Genomic DNA, 20,956 nt, shown 5'->3' with positions numbered 1-20,956 from the left:
AGCCAAATTTCTAAACCTTTCTGAGCCTCCATGTCTACATTTGTAAATTGGGTCTCTTGTGGGGATTTAATGAAACAGGTGGTTTTTCCGGAAATGGTCCTTAGAATATAAGCCTTAGAAACAAACACAAAACCAAAAAACACTAATATTGAAGAGGAGAAGGAAGGAAAAAAGGTGAATAATAATAATAAATAATGTAATAACAATTATTAAATATTTTATTGCATTTATTAGATTAATAATAATTATTATTTAACATGGAAATTGGGGGAAAATTATTTTCTTAAGAATTTTAAGCAATGACTTAGAAATGTTCCTGGCAAATAGTGGACACTCAGTACTGGCTGAGTGTTTGAAGAACTGGATGAATGGGAGAGGTCCTGATGATATTTCAGAATTAGGTAAAGGCTTCCACCTGTGGAATGAATAAGTCATGAGAATAAAAGGTACAGCATAGGGAATATAGTCAATGATATTGTAAGAAATAGTGTTTTATGGTGACAGATGGTAGCTACACTTGTGGTATGAGCATCGCATAAAATATAGAATTGTCAAATCTCTATGTTGTGCACTTGAAATTAAATAACATTGTCAACTACACTTCAATTAAAAAAAAAAAAGCAGGAGAAGCCACTGTAGAGAAACTACTTTACCTGCTTTTGTTTGAACTGAGCCAAAACCTTTGGACTGGGCAAATGGTAATTGCTTTAAGCAATTATTAGAGAAGTCAACAGAAAAAGACATCCTGATTACAAATCTATGATTGCAAAATTTCTAAAGATAAAACCAGTAGTCAATCAATATGTAACTCAGAATAGCTTAGCCTGTTAAATCACCCATAGGAAATCATTTCTTTTCTTCATCTCATGTAATTGCCCTCTTCCTTTTCTATAGGTGGGAGGCAGGGTTGGGAGCCAGAACTTGACATACCTGTCTGTGTGGATGAGGCTTTTCTGAATCTGCTCTAGTTCTCTGATAGCATTCTAGCCATATACTAGAAATCCAGTGAAGCACAATATTAGCAATATTTTGAGAGTTTAAATATTTTGATTCAATAAATATTTTTACCCATTAAAAAGCATTACCTTGCTTCCCAATTCAGTGAGTGAAATTCTGGGAATTATCAGAACTCAAGTATGGATACTCATTGATAGTGCTACACTAAAGTGCTAAAGTTTTTAGTTAATAACTCTTTAGTTATAATCATGCTGTTATCTCTAAAATAGATGGATACAAATTTTAACCTATCATTTTTTAAGTTTTAACTCTTTAATTTTGCAGTTAAATCTACTTACGTTGTCCAACTCATTTGATTGTATTGTAATTATTTTGTTAAACATCTGTGCCAGTTTGAAGCTAACTTTTTCCAATGTGAAGATTATCTTTTCTTTCTAAAGATTTTTCCAATTGAGAAATATATAAGTATATATATAACATAGTATACACAGATTCATTATTATAGAGATGACAGCTATATAACTAACTCAACACAAACTATTAATTATGCCTTATTTTAACTGGATTCATCATTGCTTTCATATCTTATCAAGTCATCTCAGCTTTTTATTTCTTTGGAGAGTATTGTAAAGAGATGATACAAGGATAGATAAGTCCAAAGGGCAAATGGTTGACTTTAATGGAAGGTCCTGGGTCAGTTGAGAAACCATATGAAAAACAACAAAGAACAGAAAATAAAACAAAAAATTAATAAAAATTTTGTTTTCTGTCTCACACAAGATGCAAAATTAATTTGAGCAGAATCATTTACCTAAATGTGAAAGATGAAATAAAAAAAAAACTTCCAGAGGATAGCTTCACAATTTAGGATAGCAAAATATGACTTATACATGATACAGAAAGTACTAACCAAATAACAAAAGATTACTAAATTAAACTTCATTGAAATTAATAACTTCTGCTCATCAGGAAAACACTACTAAGAAAGAAAAGACAGACAATAAAAAGGAAGAAGATATTTGCATTATATGAATCTAACTAAGTACTCATATCCTGAATATAAAAAGGAAAGTTCAAATGGTAAAATAACAGTTCAGTTTTAAAAATGGGGGAAACAATAGGATTATTTGAAAATTTCAAAAATTCCAAAATAAAGTAATACTTTTAGTTGAGTGTAGTCCACAGAAGAGGATCATGTATTTCACAGCAGGGAAAGAATTAGCAGATGCATTATTTAAGGACTGTCCGCTGCCCAGCTGATTTTTTCTGAGTCCAGGTAACCAAAGTAGAGTTCATGATTCTGCCCAGTGAGGAGGAAGGAATGACATGGATAAGACTGAATCACTGTATGGGGAATAGTGGCAACTGCTCTTGTTGCAAATGAAAGATTTTACAGTTAAAAAACAAATTTTTTCAGTCATGCTATTAAAGTTTACTATTGAAATACTTGCTCTAGGGAATTACTATTCATTCAGTTTATTTGCAGCCTCTGTCGTGTATAACAGCTGGACTATTTTTTCCCCTCAGAAAGATGAAATTGCAACAGCACAGTGAATCCCAAATAACAAAAGCAATTATATTTTTTAAAACCTAATGTTTTAAGACTTTTTCTACTACAAATAGCAGATTTCAAAACAGATTTAAGACAGTGATTAATTTTATTTATTTAATATATTCTAAGGGATTCTGAAGGTAAATAGTGAAGCTGTCTAAGAAACAAACTGCATACAAATGTCTAACTTCACAGGATTATACCTACTTTGCTGCCTTTTATGACTCATCTACTCACTGATAATCAAAAAAGAAATCAGTTATTCTCTATTTTTCTAATTATTTGTGTTCTGTAACTAAAAGAACTTTCAAGTAATGGCTTTCAGCTTTGAAGTCATTATTCTTTTCCCAAACTCACAAACAGTAAAGAGTCACTGACTGTTATTGGCATAACTTTTAATAAACCTGGAACTTTTTTGAGTTGATTCACATAGGGATTATTCCCTTCATGTTCCTACTTATTTTTTGTCTTTCATCTTTACCTTTGTTCTCTTTTCTATGAATTCCTCTCCTGTTATTCAAGTGCAACCCTTGTAACTAAAGCCTGTAGTTAACGGTTGACATGAACCCAATAGGAAAATGAGCAAACTAACTCAATCGGCACTTCAAATATTAGGGAATGGTTATAACTGTATGAAAAGGTGTCCAGACTGTATTTGGTATTTTTATTTTTAACATTTATCTTTTTAAATTTTAAACAAAATGTGCACATGTTTTTTTTTAATAGAAGATTATAATTATTTACATAATAATGGATTGGCTCCCTTTTCCCCAGTGTTTACCCATGGGTTAATACAAAGAAACCAGATGGAAACATTTTCTATGTAAGTGGCCAGAACTTGCATAGAACTTTCATTTTCGCATCCTATGTACAGGAAAAAGTGGCAGCTGCTCTCTCCTTTTGAAAAGAGAGACAGAGTCTTTACTCCTTAGAAATGGGGTAGAAAGTATTCTCAATCCTCTTGCTTACCTTTTGAAATGTAAATGGACATCTTTAAAGGACAGCTGAGCTCTAGTGACTCCAGAGTTGGGGATCTAAAGTCATCTCCAAGACCTCGGACCTCATTCTCCCTTGAGATGTAAACACATACCAACAAAGAACTCTTCTCAGTCTCCTATAGCTGTAAATTACTTTCTCAAGTCTTTCTCTTAGCCCAGCATCCTGTGTTTTCAACACAATTTGTTCAGAAGTCCCTAACTGCAGAAATACGTTCTCATAAAAATGTGTTTTCCTTGTTCCATAACTTTATTAGTCGTCATGGAAATTCAGATTATTACTACAGTGTGATTGATGTGGTTTTACTTCATACTCAGTAGTGGCAGGCTGGGGTGATGAGCGTGAATGAGCAGATCATAAGGACCCAATCTAATAAGATATGCACACAGTAAATTTACCAGTGTTAACCTTCCAGATCAAGTAACAGAGTATGACCATCTTAGAAGGCTCCTCCCATGCTGCTTCACTTCAAAGATAGTGACTATCCTAGTTTCTTAAGCTATTCTTTTCATATTTCATATATTGAAGTAATTGTCTCATACAGTTTTGGGGTCTGGCAGATACAAACTGCGAAGGGTAGGCTGATAGACTAGAAGCTCACGAAGGATTTGATGCTGCTGTCTTGAGGCCAAATTCTTTTCTGGGAAACCTTGGTTTTTACTTTTAAGGCCCTCAACTTATTGAATGTGGTTCATCCTTATTATGAAGAGTAATCTCCTTTACTTAATATTAACTGATTACAGATTTTATTTACAGTTGAGAAATACCCTAACAGGAAAGCTAGATTAGTGTGTAAATAATTGTACACTATAATCTGTGGAGTTGACACATAAAACTATTACAGGGCCATTAAAATTAGTTCTCCTATGACCAGTGTTGTCCATATCCCTTGGGAAAGTGGGTATTCACTTGTGTTTGAAGTCAGTTTTCTAGGCTACACTTTAGGCATCTGTTCAGTTTTAGTCGATAATCGCCACAATTTGCACAGCAACAAGCAACAACGAATGAGAATTTTAGTTGCTCTATGTATTCATTGTTTCAGCATCAGGCATGTAATCCATGGCAGGCCAGGGAGGGTCTTTCGTGAAATACTTTCTAGCTCTGTCAGAAAGGTATTTATCTCCTGGGGTCAAACACTCTAAGACCCTGGTGAAGTACAGAGTAGCTGAGGAACACATACACAGATTCCCTCTGAGATGGAATCCCAAGAAGATCTGAGAAAAAAAGAGACAGCTTCTAAAGATATCGTTTAAATCCCTAAAGACTTGAGTACATGAAATGTGTGGATTTCAAATTGGAAAAGGAATGTGAAATATCTCATTAGTGGTACTTTATACTGACAAAGTGTTAAAAATATTAGGTTAAATAAAATGTTTTCAAAATTACATTCACTTGTTCCATTTTCCTTTTTCAATGTGGCTATTAGAAAATTTAAAATGACTTACCTGACTTTCATTATATTTCCATTGGGTAGCACTGTCCTAACATAAACTTTTCTTGTAATGCAATGTCAGTTTATAGGTATATGAAAGAATCAAATGATATATTATTATTATTATTATTATTATTATTATTATTATTTATGCATTGTTTATATTTTTAATGTTTTGTGTATTAAGATTTTTGACATCTTACACTGTGTAATTTATTCCTGTTTTCTCAACTGTAGGTGTCTGATAATAAATTAGATGCTGCAAAAGATGAAGAAAGAGAAAGTGCTTATAATAAAAATGATCTTTTTAATAAAGCTTTAAGTTAGTACTATGTACAATCAATTACTAGACAACTTTTGAGACAGAAAGTTCACAAATAGCATGAACTTAATTTTTTAAAAAATAGAGATTAAAATGCTAATTATGTAGCATTCTTTGTTTACAAGAGCATCAGAAAGTTATTATAAACTATCATCATAGGTATATATTTGTCCTGTATGCATTTATATTATAAAAAGTAAACAGCCTGAAATATTTCAATGGAGCAAAAATTTTCACAGTTCTGTTTTAGTAAAGTTAAAATATTTAGTTAGATATATCAAACTATTATAATCACTGTGTCTTTAGTGTTAAGATGTAGAGTATATTTGAGAAATCTAGTTTCCTTTTAGGAAAAAAATATGATTTCTCTTATGTTTTATTTTTATGAATGTTATTTTTTTAAAGAATTTTTAAGTGTTTATTATTTTTGAAAGAGAGAGAGGGACAGAGCATGAGCAAGGGAGGAGAAGAGAGAGAGGGAGACACAGAATCTGAAGCAGGCTTCAGGCTCTGAGCTGTCAGCACAGAGCCCAAGGTGGGGCTCGAACTTCCGAACCACAAGATCATGACCCTAGCCGAAATCAGACGCTCAACCAACTGAGCCACCCAGGTGCCCCATGAATATTATTATTTATAGTAACTGTCATGTATGGAGATTTGTTGAAAATAATCATCATCAACTAATTAACAGCACAGGTGTCTAAGACAGAACTGCTAGCTAGGACTAACAAGGTGACCAAAAAAGGGGGAAAAGTGGGGTATAAGATGTTCTTAGGAAGTGTTTAAAACTTCCCATATATTCCTGGAAATTTAGAAGGACACATAATGCAGGACTCCGTGCTTTCTAGGGAACACCTGAAAAGCTCATAAACTTTCACTCTGGCTGATGAGAGACTACAATCAGAAATGGAGGGCTAAGGGAGAAATGTAAATTGCCTACCAGAGTTTTGAGGGCATACTCTGACATACACAATGAGCCCATGGCAATGGCTGGGAGATATGTTAGTTCAAGGTATTTAGGTATATCTATGTCCAATCATAAGTTGAGCATTGAGCAGAGACATTAGTAGCCACACATAAGGAATATAGGTGTTAGAGAATTATTACAAAAATGTCACTAAATAGAGCAACAAAAATAAAGAGAAAAATGAGCTCTTGGGAGGAGGAGGAATCTTACAGCAGTGCCACCTTATACTAATTTAAATGTCAACAAAAGTTGTAAGACATCTAAAACGGGAAATGATGGTAGTATGTGGTGTGTGTGTGTACATGTCTCTCTGCATACATCTGTCATATATATATGTCTATATACATGGCAGTAGAGACTGCCCAGACTTTAAACTACCAAAAAAGACTTTAAATCATCAATCATAAATATTATTAAAGAACTAAAGAAATCCATCTTAAATAATTAAGGGAAAGTATGGGAAAGATGTATTCCTAATTATAAAACAATAAAGAGATTATAAAAATAATCATATAGAAATTGGGATTTGAAAGATGTAATAAGTGACATGAAAAATTCATTAGAGAGTCTGAATAGAAGATTTGATCAGGGAGAAAAAAGAGTCAGTAATATTGATGATAGTTCTACTCTGAAGAACAGAAATAAAAGGGGAAAAAGGAATTTTTAAAAAATGAACAAAATATCAGAGATATATGGAGAATATCAGATGTATCAGTGTACGCATAATGAGAGTCCTAGAGGGAGAGATAGAGAGAGACAGAGAGTGAGATGCAGAAAAATATTGAAGTAAATAGTGGTCAGAAATACCCAAACATTGATGGAAAATATTAATCTATATATCCAAGATTGTCAACTAACTCCAAATAGGATAAAAGAAATCACACTTGGGGCACCTGGGTGGCTGTCGGTTGAGCGTCCGACTTCGGCTCAGGTCATGATCTCACAGTCTGTGGGTTCGAGCCCCGCGTCGGGCTCTGTGCAGACAGCTCAGAGCCTGGAGCCTGCTTCTGATGCTGTGTCTCCCTCTCTCTCCGCCCCTCCCCCACTCACACTTTGTCTCACTCTGCCTCTCAAAAATAAATAAATGAAAAAAAAATGTAAAAACAAAAATCACACTTACCACTTTATAGTGAAATTGCCAAAGCCATAGACAAAAGAATCTCAGAAGCTGCAAAAGAAAAGGAACTCATTATGAACAAGGTGTCCTCAATAATACTAATAGAAGACTTCTCATAAGAAACTAGGATGGCCAAAAGGCATTGGTATACTAAAATAAAAAAGAGGAAAAAGAAAAAAACTGTCAAGCATGCATTTTATATATAGCAAAACTATCTTTCAAAAATTAAAGTAAATAAAGACATCCCCAGCTAAAGAAAAACTGAATGAATTTGTTGCTGACAGAACTGTCCTACAAAAAGCTGAAATTATGGGACACTAAATAATAACCAATCAACAAACAGAATCAAAGAGCACTGGTAAAGGTAACTACATATAGATACAATACCAATGTAACTTTTTATTTCTCCAAATTTTTATTTAAATTCCAGTTAGTTATCATACAGTGTAATATCAATTTCAGGTGTAGAATTTAGTGATTCATCACTTATATTACAACTCCCAGTGCTCATCACAAGTGCCCTGCTTAATCCCCATCACCCATTTAGCCCATCCCCCCCTGCAAACCTCCCCTCCAGCAACCCTCAGTTTGTTCTCTATAGTTTAGTGTCTCTTTCCTGGTCTCTTTTCCCCCCTATGTTCATCTATTTTGTTTCTTAAATTCCACATGTGAGTGAAATCATATGGTTTTTATCTTTCTCTTACTGATTTATTTAGCTTAACATAATATTCTCTAGCTTTTGTTTGTAAAACTTTGCCTGTCTGACTTAATTGATAACTGCAGATAACAATAATTATAAAATGTGTGAATAAGCCTGTAATGTTTAAAGATATAATTTGTGTAACATAATAACTCAAAAGAAGGAGAGGGAATGCATTTATAGTAGAATAGCATTTTAGTATCCAGTTGAAGTTAAGTTAATGATAATGAGAAATAGATTGTTTTAAGCTGTTAATTATAATCCCTGGTGGACGTACTATAGAAAATAGCTCAAATACAATAAAATAAACAACAACGTAATTAAAATTATATAGTATAAAATATCTGTTTAACTCAAAAGAAGGTAGGATAGAGAAAGGTGGAAGACAGACCTAAGACATCTAGAAAAAAATAGCAAAGTAGAAAACATAAATTCCAATTTATCAAAAATTATATAAAAATGTAAATAGGTTAAGATTCCTAATAAAACTAGAGATTGTCAGCAAAGTTAAGAAACAAAAATAAAACATGATCCAAGTATATAATGTCTATGAAAGACATATTTCAAATTCAAAGTCAGAGATTCATTGAAAGTACAGTAAATAAATAAATAAATAAATAAATACACACACACACACACACACATATATACATACATACATACATACGTACACACACCATGGATATATATATATGTACCATGCAAACTGTACTGAAAAGAGAAATGGATTGGCTTCAGTCCCATCAGAATAATAGACTTCTAAAAATTGTTGCTAGAGAAAAAAATGAGTACATTATATGATAAAATAGTCAACCTATCAGAAAGATAGAACAATTGTAAACATACAGGCATCTAGCAGCAGAGCCCAATATTACATGAAACAAAAACAGATTTTAAGGGAGAAATAATTCAATAATAGTTGGAGAAATAAATGCATTTTTATTAATGAGGAAGACAGAGAAATCAACAAGGAAATAACAGACCTAAACAACACAATAAAATAACTAGACCTAAAAGATATCTATAGGGCACTCACTCTACCCAACAAGAGCAGAATACATTATTACTTAGTGCATAGGGAACGTTCTCTAATGTAGACCATATATGAGGCCATAATACAACTCTCAAAAAAATTAAAAAGATTTAAATCATAATAGAAAGGAATTTAGCAAGTTTACAAATACTTGAAAACTTAACATATTTATACCACCAATGAGACAACAAATCATAGGAAAGTTAGAAATTGTTATAACATGGAATGAATGAAAATGAAAACACAATACACCAAAAGGTAAAACAGTACTATGTGGGAAGTTTATAGCATCTTAAAAAAAAAATGGAAAAAAGAAAGAACAAATTAAAAGCAAAACAACCAGTAAGAAGAAAATAATGAAGACTACAGCATAAAGGCAATAGAGAAAAAAATAATAGAGATAATCAATGAAACCATAGCTGGTTTATTGAATTGATCAACAAAATGGAAAAAAAAAAGCAGTGTAGAAAAAAGAAGCCTGAAGTTAATCCAGGAATGACTTAAGGGAAATTAATACCAATACACAGAAATAACACAATTTTAAAAGGATACCAAAAAAAGTGTTTTTCAACTAATTATTTAAAGAGATGGAACAGATAAATTTCTAGAAAGCTACAAACTACAGAGAGTGATTCAAGTAAAATAGAAAATCTGAATAGATCTGTGATTAGATTTTACTACTATATAACAGAGTACCATAGACTTAAAACAACAGAAATTTATTCTCTGACAGTTCTGGAGGCCAGAAGTCCAAAATCAATATCACTGGGCCAAAACAAAAGAGTCAACAAGATTGCATTTCCCCAACAGGCTGTATATGAGAATTCATTCCTTAGCTCTTCCAGGTTCTGGTGGATGCTAGCATTCCTGGGCTTGTGGCTACATTATTCTGATTTTCAAGGCCAGCATGATCAAATCCCTCTTTGTTCTGTCCTCGTAATGCCTCCTTTTATGTGTGTGCACCTTTTCTTCTCTCGTCTGTGTCAAATTTCCCCTTGTCTTTCTCTTAGAAGGGTACTTGTGAATGCACTTAGGGCCCACCTAGATAATCTAAAATAATTTTACTTCATTTCAAAATTATTAATTTAATCACATCTGCAAAGATATCCTCTTCTGAGGTAACATTCACAGTTTTTAGTGATTGGGATCTGGGACCTGGCTGTTTCAAGGGGATATATTCTGCCTAACACAGTGTTAATGTGAATGACTCAACTCAGTATTCTACATCATAACACAGTCCAGTAACAAGTGATAAATTAATGATAAAAATATGTCCCAAAGAATGAAAGGCTAGGCACTACTGAAACTGATGAGTTCTTTGGAAAAGTTAAAGAATTAACACCAATCCTTTAAGATTCTGCTGAAAATTAGGAGCAGTTCATTTTCCAGGCCATTCTAGGAATATCCTGAAACCACAGTCAAACATATCATATAAAAGAAAATTATGGACCGATACTTCTTATATAATATTGACAAAATCCTCAAAAATAATAGAAAACTCAATGTAGCAATATATGAAAAGTATTATACACCATGACTAAGTGGGATTAATGTAAGCATATCATATAAAAGAATAAATGACAAAAATGATATGACCATCCCAATAGATGCAAAAAAAAGCATTTGATAAAATGCAACACACATTCACAATAAAATCACACACACACACACACACACACACACACACAGAAATCATACAACAAACTAGGAATAGAAAGGAACAGATATGACTTGATAAAACATTGCATGTAAAACTAATACTTTTTCCATCATACTTAATGATGGAAGACTGAATGCTTTCTCCTTAAGAAAAGGAATAAGACAAGAATGTTTGTGTCTTACTACTTCTATTCAACACACTGTTCTAGTCAGGAAAATTAGGGGGGGAAAGTCCAAATTGGAAGAGAAGGGAAGGTATCTCTAATCACAGATTATACACTACACACACACACACACACACACACACACACACACACACAGAAAAACCTATTTGAAGTAATAAATGCATTTAAAAAGTTTCCAGAATAAAAGATTGATATAAAATGTGTTGCAATTCTGTACAATAGCAATGAATAATATGAAAATTAATAAAACAATTACATCTACAATAGCATGAAGAAAAAATAGGGTTAATTTTAACAAAATTAGTTCAAAACTTGTACACTGACATAAAAACATTGTTAAAAGACATTAAAAGAGGCCAAAATAAATGGACAGATCTATAATGCTAATGATTGGAAGACGTTATTTTTAAGATGGCAGTAATCCCTAAATTGATCTACTGATTCAATGCCATTCCTATAAAATTCCCAGCTGCCTTTTTTGTGTAAACTGATAAGCTGATCCTTAAACCATGTGGAAATGCAACAGACTCAGATTAGCCAACAAAATCTTAAAAAGAAGCACAAAGTTGGAAGGCTCACCCTTCCAGATTTCTACATTTACTATAAAGCTACAGTGTCAAGACAGGGTGGTATTGCATAAGCAACAACACTGAGATAAGTAGATATAATTGAGAGTATCAAAATGAACTCATGGTCAACTGATTTTAAACAAGGTTGTTAAGACACGTAAATAGGGAATATACAAGATCTGTAGCAAATGGTGCTGAGGCAGCCATATATCTACGTAGAAAATAAGATAACTGACCCCTATCTTACACTCATATGCAAAATTTAATTCAAAATGATCACAGACACAAATGTCAGATTTAAAATTATAACTCATAGAAAGATACAGGAGTAAATCGCCTATATGTAATGGTGTCTTAGGTATGACTTAATCATCACAAGCAAAAAAAAAATTAGGCTGAATTGACTGTATAAAGTTAAAAATTCTTGTACCTCAAAGGATATCATCCAAAGAGGGCAAACACCTGTCATTAGTGTAATATCTTAAAATCATACATCTGAAAATGGACTTATATACAGAACATATGAAGAATACTTAACCAGAATATAAACTGCTCAATTAAAAATATGCAAATGATTTAAAAGACATTTCTCTAAATATGCAATCGTCAATAAGCACATGAAAAGATGCTCAACACAATTAGTCATTAGGGAAATTTAAATCAAAAGAGATACCACATCATACCCACTAGAATAGATAAAAAGAAACAAAAAGATCCACAAATACCAGTGTTGACAAGAATTTGGAGATATCAGGACTCTCGTACATTGTTGATGGGATTATAAAATGGTGTAGACATGTTGGAAACAGTTTGATAGTTTCACAAAATGTTATATATAGGCATATACTCAAAAGAATTAAAAACATACGCGCATCTAAAAACTTTCACAGGAGTGGGGTGCCTGGCTGGCGCAGTCAGCTCAGTGGGTTAAGCATCTGATGCTTGATTTCAGCTCAGGTCATGAGCTCATGGTTCGTGGGATCGAGTCCTGCATTGGGCTCTGCATAGACATTGCAGATGGCCTACTTGGGATTTTCTCTCTTCCTCTCTCTCTCTTTTTCTTCCCGAGCTTACACACACGCTCTCAAAATAAATAAATAAACTTAAAAAAAACTTGCACAGGAGTTTTCCTAGCAGCTATTAAAAATTAAGAAAAACTTGGAAATGACCCAAATGTCCATCAGCTGATTAATGGATAACAAAATGTGGTATTGTCATAGAATGGAATGTAATTTAGCATTAAAAAGTAATGAAGAACCAATACATGCTGAAACACAGATGGACATTGAAAAAATGATAGTAAGTGAAAAAAGCTAGACATTTTGAAAGGCTATATATTGAATGATTCTATTTATATAAAATCTTCAGAAGAGGCAAGCGCATAGAAACAGAAGGTAGATTTGTGTTTTCCGGGAGCTGGGGAGATTAAGTGGGGAGTGAATGTTGAATGGGTTTCTTTTTGAGGTCATAAAGTGTTCTATATTAGACAGTCGTGCTGATTGAACAATTACATAAATATACTAAAAACTGAATTGTATAAATTTGAACGGGAAATTTTATGATTTGTGTATATCACAATAAACTTATTTTAAAAGTGGATTAGTGTGAAGAGTATGATTTTCCACACTGTGATTTAACAGTTAGTTTACAAAAGACAGTAATCTGGGGATACACGTACACACACAAATACCCACACATAGTCTTACTAATAATGGGTTAACTCCTAGGAGTGAGATTGGAAATCAGGAAAATATCAGCATGGTACAGGTGAGATAAAATGAGATCAGATAAATAGATAAGGAAATGCTGAGTGAAAACCAACATTCATAGTAAAAATGAAAATCAGAGATACAACTGAATGCCTATTTTCCTTGCCAAAAAAACAGTCATCATATTTTGCATTTTTGAAATTAGTGTTAAATGTCTCAATCATTTATCTAACTGGAGAAGATTAACAAAGTAATAATCGCAGTAGCAGATATTATGAAATCACCAAGCATTAGTTAATTTTTCTTCCTTCTGGTGTCATTAACAATGGCTGTACTAGTGATGCTTTAAAATTCAGCTGTACTTTTAATTTACATACATAATTAAACATATAAAAGTCATATGAATATACTGAAATTAATTTTCTACAATGAATATGCAATAATTTTATAAGCAGAAAAATATTACTTGATGTTATTATAGGCATAGTTAATATAATCTAAGAGAAAATAAGAAAAATTATATGTAGTAATATAACTAGAAGGAGATATGCAAAGATATTTTTAAGATTAATATGTCATTGATATATTTATAAAAAGTATATAAATTATAAATGGGCAGATAAATTAATTTTTGTAAAATGAGATCACCTATGTAACTATTATTCATCTGGAGTTGAATTTTTATGTGATGTGCCCAGAGCATCTACATTTTTATATGTAGATATTAAGTTGATATAGCCAGCTTGAGGGATGGTTAGTGGGTGATTTGGGGCACTTCTTCTTTCTCCAGACTCCTCTTCTGGTCAATGGAAGTTAATTGAACGTGGTCCAGCTAGTCCAAAGTTTTTCAGGCTTCAAATGTAAATGCTGGGTGGTTAATATGTGTGATCAGAGATGGAAGCAGTCTGCCAAAAGTTCATGTGATTGTAAAGCTTCCTAACTTCACTGGACAAGACTTTCATGTTCTGGTCACAGAAATTACCAAGTCTTTGTGAGACCAGCTCGGAAATGCCAAACCTGGAAGTGATCCAAGTGGATTGTTTTGATGAGTTCCCTTGCCCTCTGGCATCCTGAAGTAGCTTTTGTATATCCGGTTGTGTTTTTCCCAGAGTGACCAGGCTTTACATAGGCTTAGTTGTGGATTCCAGTCCTGAGCTCCAGCCCATTTATTGAAAATAGGGTACTTTTTATGTTAAATTATGGCAGGACCTTGATTGTAAATCAAATGACCATTATGTAAGTGAATCTGTTTCTGGAGTGTTTTATGTTTTATAGGTTTAGTTGTCTTTTGTGACAGATCTAAGTCATGATACCTGGTAGTATAAGTTGCCTAATTTTTTTTTTTCTTCAAGCTCAACTTAATCTTACCCTGGATATTCTAAGTTGTTTGTATTGCATACACATTTTAGAATTGACTTATCTATTTTCATGAGACATCTTCTGGCTGTTTGGGATTTCATTAATTCAGTAGATTAATTTGTGTTAAGAACTGTTTTCTGTCAGCACTTTAAACGTGTTACTGAAATGTCTTCCTGGCTTACATGGTTTCACATTTAGGAACTCTCTCCATTGTGGAACTCACTTTTCTTGATGTTTTTGTTTTTTGTTGTTGTTGTTTGTTTTTTTGTTTGTTTGTTTTTCTGTCTGGAATTTGTAGGCCCTTTTGAATTTGGGTTAATCTTTTTCATCAGGTTTTGGAATATTTACTATTTCTTTCATTATTGCTTTTGCTTTTTGAGTCCATCCTCTGACTCGTCTTTCATCCTTGTGTTAGATCATTTTACTATAATTATTATTTTTTCAATGCTTCAGTTTGGATAGTTTCTATTGATCTCACAATCTTACTTTCTACTAACCTTTCACTACTCTGTCTTCAATTAAATTTGTTTATCGAGTACTTAATTGCAACTTTCATTTATTTATTTATTTATTTATTTATTTATTTATTAAAAAAAATTTTTTTAACGTTTATTTATTTTTGAGACAGAGAGAGACAGAGCATGAATGGGGGAGGATCAGAGAGAGAGGGAGACACAGAATCTGAAACAGGCTCCAGGCTCTGACCAGTCAGCACAGAGCCTGACACGGGGCTCAAACTCACAGGCCATGAGATCATGACCTGAGCCGAAGTCGGCCGCTTAACCAACTGAGCCACCCAGGCGCCCCTAATTTCAGCTTTTAAATTGATGATTCTACATTATCCATTTGATTCTTTTTAAGAAGTTTATTCTCTAGTGAAATTTTCTGTCTTTTCAATTTTTTTTCCTCTGTAACTTGCCTTTATTTTGTTGAACATGTTAATACTAGTAAAGTAAAGGAGCTTATGTCCATTGTCTATTTACTCTCTTCTGTTTCTATTGCATAAACATTTCTATGGACATGACTAGAAATTTTTACTTAAATCCTGGACATTTGTATAATATTTAAAAATCTGCCATACTTGAGAGTTTATTATATTCTTTGCTAGGCAGACACATTAACGACAAATCGTGTTCATCTAACTAGGGTACGACTAGATTGAACTTTGGTACGACTACATTGAACTTTGGTGAAGTTCTGTCAACATTTTGTTTGCTCTAGATTCTGGGTATAAGGCTCTGGTGTATCTGGTGAGTTTTGAAATAGAATTATTTTCTCTTTAGCACAATGGAGTTACTGAATTGCCTGATCTACTTACTGGAATATTTATGCCATTTCTGTTAATTTCCTAAGCTAGGTGGCTTACCTTAAAGGGAAAAATGGCAGTATGCCAGGTTAAGTTCTTCAGTTTTGCCTCTAAGTAGGTGGTATCTTGCCCTTCAAGTCTCTGGAGTTTTCTCTCCAATCCCATGAGACCAACAGAATTCTGTTCTTCATAGCATGCCTGCTAACTAACAAAATAAAATCTGCATTCTTCCTGTTGTAAGAATATTGTGATTGCTAACTTGTAGACTAACATTTTTACATTTCCACTCCCTCGGGACTCTTGGATCTTTCTGTGCAGTTGCTTCTGAATCTCTCTGACATTGACTGGCCCCCCAAAAAGTTTTCTAGTATTACATATATTTTGCCTAGCTTTTTTTTTTCCTTTAGAAACATTGCTCTTAACAGTATTTGCATGTTCAAATACTGTTCAAAACACTCGTATTAGTAAGCAAAAGTAACACTGAGATGTTTTGGTTTCTTTTCTAGAGTTAGAGGAAATTAATTTTTCATTATATTCCATAATTATTATTTAATTTTATGTATAAAGTAATTTTAAAAGTAGTTGGTGGAGAAGGAATAAATTATGTGAATTCTTTGTTCTGGATTTTCTTCTAACCTCTTAGTAGAGGAGGATTGCATGAAAGTTAAAATGCATGAATCTGTATTCACTCATCCAACAAATATTAATTGAACATTTTTATAGACCAGGCAAATAGTCATGGACTCTGGAACTTATGGAATTTACTCATTCTAGTGCACAACATCATTATATTAAGTATATCATATTGCACAAATATATGGCATGGATAGAGTAAAAATCTAAGGAAACATTAACTGGGATAGCTAGGGCTAATTTAATGTACCTTTATATGAATATGTATCTTATTTATAATTATGTATTTGTCCTTCAACTGATGGTTTTGGTTGCTATTATTATGCCCCATATGTACAACTGTGATAAAATACCCAGTGACCAGCTGCCCCTTCTGTTCTGACACTCTTGTGAGCCATTTGACAAATTATTATTTTAGACAGTGCCAGTAAAGTCTGTGTCTGTCTCCAGAAATGCTGCTTCTTACCCTTGCAGTCACACCATGTTTTCCTTCAGAGTCCTGCTGCTGCTGATTGCTTTATTCCATCCCAGTCTGCAGCTGCTTCTCCCTGCCATTGACATTTATGCCACATTGCTTTATATTATGCTCTGTGCATCCCTGAAGAATTAATCCTGCCTGCCTTTTATATAATTCTCCTCTTTTTAGGTCATTCTACTTTCTCAGATTTAACATTCAGGTAAAATTCTTTAGAGAGTGAAAAGCCCAGTATGGGTGAATTATGATGAGCAGTTTCTCCCTCCACAGTGACTTTACTTTTCTATCTTCCAATGTAGCTTATGAGAGTAGAAAATGAACCCTTCCTCAAAATATGTGAAAAGAAGCATTGAGTCACAGGCTTAGATACAAATAAAGTATTTCTGAGTAAATAAATTACATATGCCTTTTATATTCTTAGTAAAATATTTGCAACCCTGATCATATCCTTGTCTTCTCTGAAGAGATGTCAAAGTAACTGTATCTTGGATTTATGGGCACTTCTTCATGTGCTCAGTGAACATCCACAAAACACTTTCCTGTGCAAGGGTTATCGAGTTCATCCCAATCGATTGATCAGATTCTCATTATGATAGTTTAAATTATAGCACACAAAAACATTCGTTGACATGGTATTCTGAAAACGGTGATGCTGACCTGAATTTGTTCAGATAGGTCAGAATTACCTAGCTGAAGGGCCTGTATGTAGTGATACAGAGAGGAAAGAAATGGCACGTTTGGGCATTTGAATTAGTTTGAGTGTAATAGCCTTTCGGTACATGGCTTTATCAGTCATTTTCCATGGATAGTGTTGTATTTCACTTACACTCCTTATGTTCTGCAAATGCTGCCCACCCCCCTACTTTAGATGTATGCCTGAGAAATGATCTAATTACTCCGTTTTTTTCCTTAATGCCCTATGTCCCTGTTTTTGTTTTTTGATTTTTTTTCCTCCTGTGTTCCCTTTGCCATATTCAGTGTTCTTCAATAAGGAAGAGACATATGATAGTTCCATGTTTAATTTTTTCTGAGGAACCCTGTATACTGTTTTTTATAGCTTCTCCACTATTGACATTTCCACCAAGAGTGCAATGTTTCAAATTTGTCCACATCCCTATACTTCTGAGTATATATCCAGAAGAACTGAAGTAGAATCTCAGAGAGATATCTACATTCCCATGTTACTGCAACATTTTTGCAATAGCCAAAATATGGGAACAGCCTGAATTTTGATCAACAGATGAATGGATAAACAAAATGTGGAGTATACATATAATGAAATACTATTCAAACTTAAACATACAAGGAAATTTTGCCATTTATGTTAACATGGATGAACCTTAAGGACAGTTCTGTGTGATTCCACTTATAGTATGTATTTAAAATAGACTTATAAAGCGGAAAATACAAGAGTACTTGCCGGTGCTGGGGGTAGGGTAAATGGGGGGATTGTTTTCAGTTATGCTAGATGAATTAAGTTTAGAAATATACTGTACAACGTGATGCCTATAATTAACAATATGGTATTATGTACCTCAAAATGTAAGTGTTATTTCCACAAGAGAAAACAGAAGGACACGAGAATTTGAGGATGTGTTGAATATATCTATTATCTTCATTGTGGTAGTGATACTACAAATATTTATAAATATCCAAACTCATCAAATTGTACACATTAAATATGTTCAGTGTGCCTAGTATCAACTCTATTTCAATAAAGGTATTTTAAAAAGAAAAAAATAATGAAGGGAAACACTTAAACCTTCTTTCAGTGAGAAGAAGTGTAATGGATTCTTTACTCTGCTACACTTGATATATTACCAAAAATTTTTAGTCAACAGTACCTCTTGGCTTTTGCAGATTAATTCATCAGACTCTGAGGAGAATTAAAGCATATTGACTTTAGAAGCTTCCTAAAATGTTTAGAAATTAAGATAGCCACTTGTGACATTACTAGAGGAAGGGAAAAATAGGGTAGAAGTATCATATGAGAGTCACCTTCCATCTCACTTTTTCTTTAATTGGATTCATCTCTTTTGACTTAAACATTTATTGGAAGTTTTGGGTAATTGAAATTAATAATTTAAAAGCTTCCGAAATGTGTTCCTTAGACATTATTCCATTAAGATGCTCCTTTAAAGCTGCATTTGGAAGTGTAAACATTTTAGGAATGCTGTCTGAAATAGTCTTTTGAAAAAAATAGTATATTTTATTTTATCCTATGTCCTCTAGTGAGGAATTTTGCTTAATTTTCTGTAATTCAGTATTTACCAAACTTATTTGACCACAACAAAATTGATTTTGTTATATAACTCTTCTTAACATCCTTGTGTTCTATCTCAGATTTTGTTTTCTTTTAAGATAACACTTATTAATGTATCAGGTAATTAGGCTTCCTTCAAACACCTCAAAATAATTATTAAATGAAAATATAGATATGAATAATGATAAACATAGTATCTATCAATTCCTGTCTCTTCAACTTACCTTATATTATTTTCAGAGCTGTTTTTAGACTTCTGTGAAATAAAAATGAGAATGATACTTTGGTCTGTATACTCAAGTTTAAAGTATGTTTTAGTAAATATTCATATATGCTATAATAATGAGTGTTACAGTCTATATTCAGTATACTTTACCATGCATAAATCCCCCTAAATTTCAATCATACTGAACCATTCCCCCAAAGCAGTTCTCTAGTTGTATCTTAACCCCTTAAGCTATATTATTTTAATCTCTCTGTATGTCATTTCATTGTCTTCTCCTCCAGTAAAAATCATACTCATCTGTCATAGTTGCAGAATGTTAAAGCTGTATTTTATGTAAATATAACCTCTTTTACAAGCCTTCTAGAAACTTAAATTTTATACTGATCTTTCATGTGTATTCCCAGAGCTCATGAGTTATGTCTCAATTATAGAATGTATTCAAATCCAAATTATTCTATAGTTTGTTTATAGAATTCGGGTCATCTCATGTGTAGCACATTGTTTTGATCATATGATGTACATGGTGATTGACAAATGATTAGAGTGTATATTTTCAATGAAGTTTTCCTAATTATTTTCCCTCCTGGCATTCTTAGTGTTCATTGTCTGAAACACATATTTGGATACTTCGTTTCTTCTTCATAAATGCTTAACAGGCTAAGTATTCAAGTCAGATATATTTTGAAATATCTCAAAATGCCTGATAAAGGGCTAGGCAAATAACAGACTTAATAAGTACTTCTTAGGTAGAAAGCATTTCTGGTTTTGGGAATTTTTTTAGATGTCATTACACTGGTCTAAACATTTCAACAGGAACTGTTAGAACATTTTTGGAGAAAGGCAATAGTAACAGACAGGACTACACAGGGAGTCTAGAAGTCTAGTTTCATTCAATAGTATTTGCATAATTAAACTTGATAGAGCAGTAAGGGAGGCAAACACATTTTACTTGAAGACTTGTGCTCTTATAGAATTCTGATATGTAAAGCTCCTATTTGTTGGTCTATCGAAAATAGAAAATTATGCTCTGTGAAAGTCCAACCAAGCTAAATATGTCTAGAAAAATAACTTTTCTGTCACATCCCATTATATGGGTGAATAGTCAAACAGGTAAGAGAATAAGAGGCTTACATATTTTAGAATTTTATACTCAAGATCTCTTTCCCCACATACACAAAATGAAAAGCTAAGATGAATAATTGAAAATTTTAGGGAACTTTTGAACATATTTGTCACTGCTATATTTATTGCTCACATTTTCTCATATTTTACATGTTTCCTCAGTTCCATATTCAGTGAAGTAGGACTGCTTCAATTTATATCATCAGAGCTCTCTTACATTTAGATTTGTTCATTTCCTACTATAAGCACATTGATGATCTATTTTGCATATGAGGCCTGAATTATTTAGAGAACATCAGTGATTTTCATTTTTCTTTGAACTTGGGAAATCATTTTCTGTCCTGTTATGGAAAGAAGGAGTATATTGATGAAAT

At 32.9% G+C, this 20,956-nt stretch overlaps 1 long non-coding RNA gene across 1 annotated transcript in view; it reads left to right on the top strand.

Moving 5' to 3' along the window:
* LOC128314731 (uncharacterized) overlaps positions 1-20,956 on the top strand; it is a 307,891-nt gene that overhangs the window by 254,592 nt on the left and 32,343 nt on the right. The gene's annotated exons all lie outside the window — the stretch shown is intronic.

This window comes from Acinonyx jubatus, chromosome A2, assembly GCF_027475565.1.
Source record: "Acinonyx jubatus isolate Ajub_Pintada_27869175 chromosome A2, VMU_Ajub_asm_v1.0, whole genome shotgun sequence".
In the NCBI taxonomy this organism is placed as follows: domain Eukaryota; kingdom Metazoa; phylum Chordata; class Mammalia; order Carnivora; family Felidae; genus Acinonyx; species Acinonyx jubatus.
The sequence above is the reverse complement of the archived record's forward strand: the minus strand, read 5'-3'. Positions and strand labels throughout refer to the sequence as shown.